This window comes from Berghia stephanieae, chromosome 11 (genome assembly GCF_034508935.2).
Source record: "Berghia stephanieae isolate SIO BIC M18660-M18661 chromosome 11, UCSD_Bste_1.3, whole genome shotgun sequence".
Lineage (NCBI taxonomy): Eukaryota > Metazoa > Mollusca > Gastropoda > Nudibranchia > Aeolidiidae > Berghia > Berghia stephanieae.
Window position 1 is genome coordinate 27,019,309 of NC_088370.1, and position 7,500 is coordinate 27,026,808.

The 7,500-nt window shown below is 35.8% G+C and overlaps 2 protein-coding genes across 5 annotated transcripts in view; both read left to right on the forward strand.

Moving 5' to 3' along the window:
* The window catches only part of LOC144957267 (sialin-like), a 57,721-nt gene extending 55,242 nt beyond the window's left edge, over window positions 1-2,479 (forward strand). For all 4 annotated transcript variants that reach the window (XM_078888358.1, XM_078888357.1, XM_078888356.1 and 1 more), the window contains exon 12: window positions 1-2,479. This exon is cut by the window's left edge and continues 479 nt beyond it. The gene's annotated coding sequence lies outside the window, so the exon portion shown is untranslated.
* Window positions 1-7,500, forward strand: part of LOC144957268 (mRNA turnover protein 4 homolog) — a 524,240-nt gene that overhangs the window by 21,752 nt on the left and 494,988 nt on the right. The window lies entirely within an intron of this gene.

A 7,500-nucleotide genomic window follows, 5' to 3' on the forward strand; every position in this document is an offset into this window, starting at 1 on the left:
TCATCATTAGCCCACATAGTTATCTTCTTCTGACTCTGCTGTTGAGAGAGAGGGAGGGCGGGAGAGAGAGAGAGAGAGAGAGAGAGAGAGAGGGAGGGAGAGAGAGAGAGAGAGAGAGAGAGAGAGAGAGAGAGAGAGAGAGAAAGAGATATCAAAAATAAGAATAACACCAATCTATTGTACAAAAAATATTTCTTCTTGTACTTAACTGTGATGAACATAATGCTATTTCAAACTTGTGAAATTGTTAAAGTTGTTGATTCACACATGAAAGAATTTCTATACCATCATTGTGCAGCAATGTGGTCTAGCGGTATGACACTAGCTTTCAGATCAGATGGTCCTGGGTTCGAGCCTCGCCCGCAGCCCATAGTTGAGTCCTTGGAAAAGGGGTTTACCCCACATTCTCTCACCGTACTCAAGTGTAAAACGAGTACCTGGACGTTAACAGCTTTGTCTGTAGACGTCTAGGGAAAAAGTTGCAATATCGCCTAACATGCGGCATATCTCGTTTTATTTGTTGAGTGTTGCTATTGTTCAACTTTCCAACGTAGAAAGTTTTAAATACCTAGGTTCAATAGTGACAACAGATGGAAGATGTAACCGAGACATACGAGCAAGAATAACTCAAGCCAAACAGGCCTTCATGGACCTGGGAAACATTTTGAAAAACAAACAGATGTCGTTCGGGATTAGATTCCGAGTCTTGAAGTGCTACGTGTGGCCAATCTTGTTATACGGATGCGAAAGCTGGACTACAAATGCAGAAACACAAAAGAATATTGAAGCTTTTGAAATGTGGTGCTTGAGAAGGATGCAGAGAATATCGTATACTGCACACAAAACGAACGAAGAAGTGCTAAAACAAACATACCAACAAAGGAAACTAATGCCCTTAATAGCGGATCGACAACTATCCTTTTTCGGACACATAGTAAGGAAAGATAAGAATGAATACCTGGCAAGTTGTGGAAAAATACCTGGTAAACGCGCCCGGGGGAGACAAAGAAAAACACTCATAGACCAACTGAAGGGCTTCACCAACCTAACAATCCAAGAGCTGTTTGAAAAAGCAAGAGACAGGGAGGAATGGAGAGATATAATTCATGCAGTATCCGAAGCCTGGACCAGGCATGGAACCCAGAAGAAGAAGAAGAAAAAGTTGCTATTGTTGGCCAGGGACCCCTTGTAAAGCGTTTTGAGTACGTTTATGGGATGTTGCTCTATATATAAGCTCGAGTTTTTAAAGCGCATAGAATACGACATCGTCCTGGTTATGCCCTATAGAAATGCTATTAATGATCATAATAATATGTGATTAATCCTCTCAAAACGGTATTATTTTGTAGGGGGTAGACATTTTAAAAATGAGTTCTTCAGAGCCATTAGACCCAGGGAGCTTGAGTTTATCCCGGTTTCTATAGCGTGTAACGGACAACAGCAGTTGCTTGCTGGTCTTTGGATATGACTAATAAATCGAGGTGTCTAAATGAGTCAATAATAAAATGATGATAAAGATAGAGGGAGTAAATCTGACTCATGAATGAACAACACAAAACAAACGACGTTTCGGCATTTGGCCTTTTTCAAGTAAACACAAAATACATTTATATTTATATTAGATTGGCATAATAATATAGGCGAAAATTTTCGCCTATATGATTATGACAATCTAATATGAATATATATGTATTTTGTGTTTACTTGAAAAAAAAAAAAAAGGGGGGGGGGGTTGGAAAAAAATCTGGACTGCACACAGGATTGATCTCGAATGTGAAGCATGTTCTCTACCGGCGGCTAATCTATCAGAGCCCCCCCCCCCCTCCCCCCCCCACCCCTTACCCAAAGGGACAGACTTAATATACATAAAACAGAGCTTGATTTACTTGTCTTAAGTCTCTTGATTCCTTGTGGAACAAAATAAATAGTAATACATTAAATAGGACTCCCTTTATTCATCCCATAGGGGAAATTTGTCTCTTGGGTCTTTTCCAAGGGGAGACTGCTGGAATAACCCAGGCGTCAGCCGCTGTGCAGCGCCGCAAATTGAGCTAGGGCGAGTTGACTTGCTCAAGGCCACACAACGCAGCAGCGGCGGCGGGTGATCGAACTCGGTACCTTTCGGGTACGAAGCACAGACCGTACGTACCGCTGTGCCACACTTCCCATCGACCACCAATGACCGACATAGTAGGGCGGGCCGCAACAGCACTCTTCCATCTGACTCGGTTGTTGGTAGGTCATCCTTATCCGGGCCCAGGTTTGGCTGTCTGCCTTCAACTCAGTCACCCTTCAAATATTGATCAATTTAAGTGACACTCATCTTGGCAACCCCCCCCCTCCCCCCAAAAAAAACCCTTTCAAACGTAGATCTCACGAGGTCTTCAAGGAAGTTCTAGGTTTTAAACTTGTTTTTTTTTTTCTCCCTAAGATAAGGGCGTTTGCTGGCTAAATTTCTTATCAAATAATAATAATAATAAATATAATAATAATAATAATAATAATAATATAATAATAATAATAAAATAATAATAATAATAATAATAATAATAATAATAATAATAATAATAAAATAATAATAATAATAATAATATAATAATAATAATAATAATAATAATAAAAATAATAATAATAATATATAATAATAATAATAATAATAATAATAATAATAATAATAATAATAATAATAATAATAATAATAATAATAATAATAATAAATAATAATAAATAATAATAATAATAATAATAATAATAATAATAATAATAATAATAATAATAATGATAATAATAAATAATAATAATAATAATAATAATAATAATAATAATAATAATAATAAATAATGATAATGATAATAATAATAAATGGCATTTATATAGAGCTTTACCTCGTTGTCACAGGCTTTAAGCGCTTTACAGTGATATAAAACAAAACATATTACAGTAAGACAAGTGTTGATGGAAACGTGTTACGAATTCAACTTAACAACAAAATGCCATAATAGCATTGCAACGTATGACGGTAAAAAGATAAAACTTTAAGCGAGATTGGAAAGTTGTCAACGAATCCTAGCATCTCACGTTTTTTCTTCTGGAGTATAGCGCAGCTCACTTGTTGAAAAGCAGCAGAGTTGTTGCCTCGTTCAACCCTATAATAAAACACCAGATGCTCAAAAGCCGATTTATATTGTTAAACTGGTCAGAAATATAACTTGCTGTCATTATCGCCCAAAAATATGGTATCCATTCTCCTCAATAAAACATACAAACTCAACACAGGTCTGATATTTCTGGTTATAAATTCAATTTTCAACATCTTAACCATCCCGACTTAATACCGTTTTGAGGCGAAGGGTCACATATTGGAGTATTTTCCCCTACTCTTTCTTGTGCTTTCCAATTCTATCCTAAATCCTCGCTTTATATTTTCAGCCTGACCATGGTGAAAATAAAGTTATTGATGTAACCTCAAGTAGTTTTATATTATGGTTTTTAGTTGATGAAATAGTAGGGAACGGAGATTGGTGTAAGACAACGTGTACTCATTTGCAAGTCTGATAACCTAAATATGTTATGGGCTCATCGTTTTACTTGAAATACTCTCAAACCAACGCAACATAATACTGTCTGTCCATTACAAGTCTAGTGACGCAAGTCAATGACTGAGTTTGGTTATCAGATCTGAAAATATGTGCACCTTGGTGTAAGACAAAAATCTGAAGAAAAAAACAAAACAAAAAACAAAGCATGTGTGCATGTGGCAGTGATAAACAAATCTTTAAGAATAATACGAAAAAAAGGGAATTAAATGGGACCTGTACTAACTTATGCAAGAGATATAACTGCGTATATTATGGGGGTATAAGTTAGTATAAGACGGTTGCTTCCCTTGGATATCTTTTGCAACAAGGAAATATTTTTTTAAATTATTATTTTTTTTCACGATTATTGATGATGGGGATGTTGATGATGATGATGATGATGATGATGATGATGATGATGATGATGATGATGATGATGATGATGACATTTTATTCATCTAGTTAACCGAGACTGAGATGATGTTATCGAGACATGAAACATGGGGAGTAATTCCGTTTGTGGGTCAGTCAAAGCCATTGAGGTAAACACAGCATTTGAATAATGATAGTACGAGTTTAAGTGAAACACACACCATTTATGTCCGCCATATAAATAGTTTCAATAGATAGTATGCGCTTGGCTAAGGAGCTCACAACAATGCCATCCAGAAATATAACGAACCGACACATAAAACTCTGTGTAACCATGCACTTTTATATATAGTATGCCTTTGGCTCAGAAACTCACAACATTGCCATCCTGGAGTATAACGGACCAACACACAAAACTATGTGTAATCTTGAACGTTTTTGGTCTGCTTTATACAGTTTAGTGGGAACTACTCATAAACGCGGATGACAAAAATCAATAACAAAGACCCGAGATGAAGACGTCATCTTCATACTATCTATTGTTTTAAATAACCAACTAGATATGCTTGTCCGAGCGCGTGAGAAGTGTCACAAATTTGGGATTAGCTAAAAAAAACTCGCAACATCGCCAGCCGGAATTCAACGTACCAACACACAAAACTATGTGTAACGTTGAACGTTATAGTGTGATAAATTATATGATAAAGTGAGAAATAATCATTAAAATGGATGGCTAAAAACAATAACAAAGAGCTGAGTGACGTCAATTTCTTTCTATCAATATTTCAGTCTCGGTAGGTAGTTCTGACGTCACGTCCACCCAGCAACGAGCAGCTTGGTTCTAAACATAGAGAATCGGTACTTTTTATTCTGTAAGCTGGCTAGAACTTTTTCACATGTCATGTGATCAGAATATATAAAAGTCAAAACATGATCAGATTTATGATATTTTTCTCCTCTGGATACATTTTTATGATCGTCGGAGAAGTATTTCATAAGGGCGTCCGCTATTGTTCCGATAGTTTAGAACCAGCTACAAAGTTACTATGCATCATTACGAGGGAAGTGACATCACGACTATTGAAGCCAATATCTGATTATCATGCATGGATCATATTTGTCATATTCCAGGGCTCTTCGTGTTTAAGAAGCATGACAAACATATTCACTATTGATGCGATGGGTTTAGATAAAATACTCACAGTACACGCCATCCGGATATAGAAGGAACGAAATTGACGTCAATGAGCTTTTTGTTTTCGCTTTTAGAGCCAGTTGGATGTTTAGTTTCCGAAATATTACTGTGATTATTATTATTAATATTATTATTATTATTATTATTATTATTATTATTATTATTATTATTATTATTATTATTATTATTATTATTATTATTATTATTATCATTATTATTACTTATTATTATTATTATTATTATTATTATTATTATTATTATTATTATTATTATTATTATTATTATTATTATATTATTATTATTATTATTATGAAATAAAACTAATTACTTCTTTTTTTTTAGGCCAAAATCAAAATAATGTGTTCTGTCTGGCCTTGTGAGTAAGAAGAGTGTATCCCCTAAAAGGCTGCATGCAGTCAGTTGTCAGTGCCATGACCTCTCAGGAAAGATAAAATTGTCGTCACTCACCACCATTTAAGATAACTCCTTCTTGACCAAGATTGGTGTACGCTTGCTGGTCCTAAACGTGTTAATGTCCCATCACTCTATTTAATCTATCCCAACTCAGCAACTGTTTTTGTTGGGAGTTATCTCCCCTTGCTGATATCGACGATGAGCTGATGTGATGGACTAGAGTGCCGAATTCGGGGGGGGGGGGGGGGGGGGGGGGGGGGGGGGGGGGGGGGGGGGGGGAAGAAAAAAACAAACAACAAAAAATAACTTTTTTTTTTCATGATATAGTTCTTCCGTGCCATTAGGCTCATGAAACCGAGGTATATCCCGGAATCAATAGATAGAACGAAGATGACGTTACACTGGTCTTTGTTATTGTTTTTTTTTAATTTTTTTTTTTGCCATCCGCGTTTACGAGTAATTCTCACTAAACTGTATCAACCAGACTATAAACGTTAAAGGCTACACATAGTTTGGTGTGTTGGTCTGTTATACTTCCGGATGGCAATGTTGTGAGCTTCTGAGCCAAGTGCATAATATTGTAGCGGACAATAGCAATGGCTTGCTACCCTTTGGATAAGACGCAAGTCTATCGTAAAGTACTTTCCACCAGATCATCCGGACCCAGCTATCCAATAACTGCTGGGTGGACAGGGAGGTCAGATAATTAAGTCTCAACTTCCACCCGGGATTGACCTCTGTCCCTTTTGGTGTGAAGCGAGTGTTTTACCGACTGAGCTATCGGGACCTGCGACTGAAGCGAAAGTTCATAGTTAAAGATAATTATAAGCATTTTGCATAATAAAAAATGGCATTTATATAGCGTTATACCCCGTTGTTACAGTCTCTAAGCGATTTACATTTATTTAACACAAAACATATTACAGCAAGACAAGTTTGATGGAAAAGTTTGATGGAAAGTGATACGAATTCAATTTAACAACAACAAAATATTATGATAATAGCATTGAAACATTATGACGTAAAAAGATAAAACTTTTAAGCGAGATTTGAATATCGCAGTTCATTCACTGACAACCTGATCAATCATTCCATGTGAATGGTGATCGGGCGCTTAGTTGAGTCCTTGTTAAAGGCTCTTTACTCACATTCTCTCATCGTACTTAGGTGTTAAATGAGTACCTGGTCGTTAACAACTTTGTATCTGTCGGGAAAAAAAATAATATGGTAATATCGCCAAACAGGCGTCATATCTCATCCTACATGTTAAATGTTGTTGTTGGCTAGGCGGGACAAATTGTAAATCGCTTTGAGCACGTTTAGTGGATATCGCGCTTTATAAATGTTGTGAGCTTTTTAGCCAAGCGCACTTTGAATATAAATAATTCATATATATATATATATATATATATATATATATATATATATATATAGAGAGAGAGAGAGAGAGAGAGAGAGAGAGCAAACGTGCTCAAAGCGCATGGGGTCCCTAGCCTACAGCAACACTTAAATAACATGGAGTACGAGACAAGGCGCCTGTCAGGCGATATTACAAAATTTGTTTTCCGACAGAGAATACGCTGTTAACAGCCAGATACTCAGTTTACATCTGAGTGTGGTGAGAGATTTTGAGTAAAGAGCATGTTATTCCAAAGAGCTCACCTACTATGCACCGTCAAGGGGAAGGGGAAGGGGGTAGGAGGAAAGGGGGCGAATCTTGGTTTTATTGGTCAAAAGGCGAGTGTCATACCACTAAATCACACAGCCGTATTATTATGTAACATTTACCTTCAAAGCAAAGAGAGAAAAATTCTACAGACAGCATATCATTATTATTATTATTATTATTATTATTATTATTATTATTATTATTATTATTATTATTATTATTATTATTATTATTATTATTATTATTATTATTATTATTATTATTATTATCAT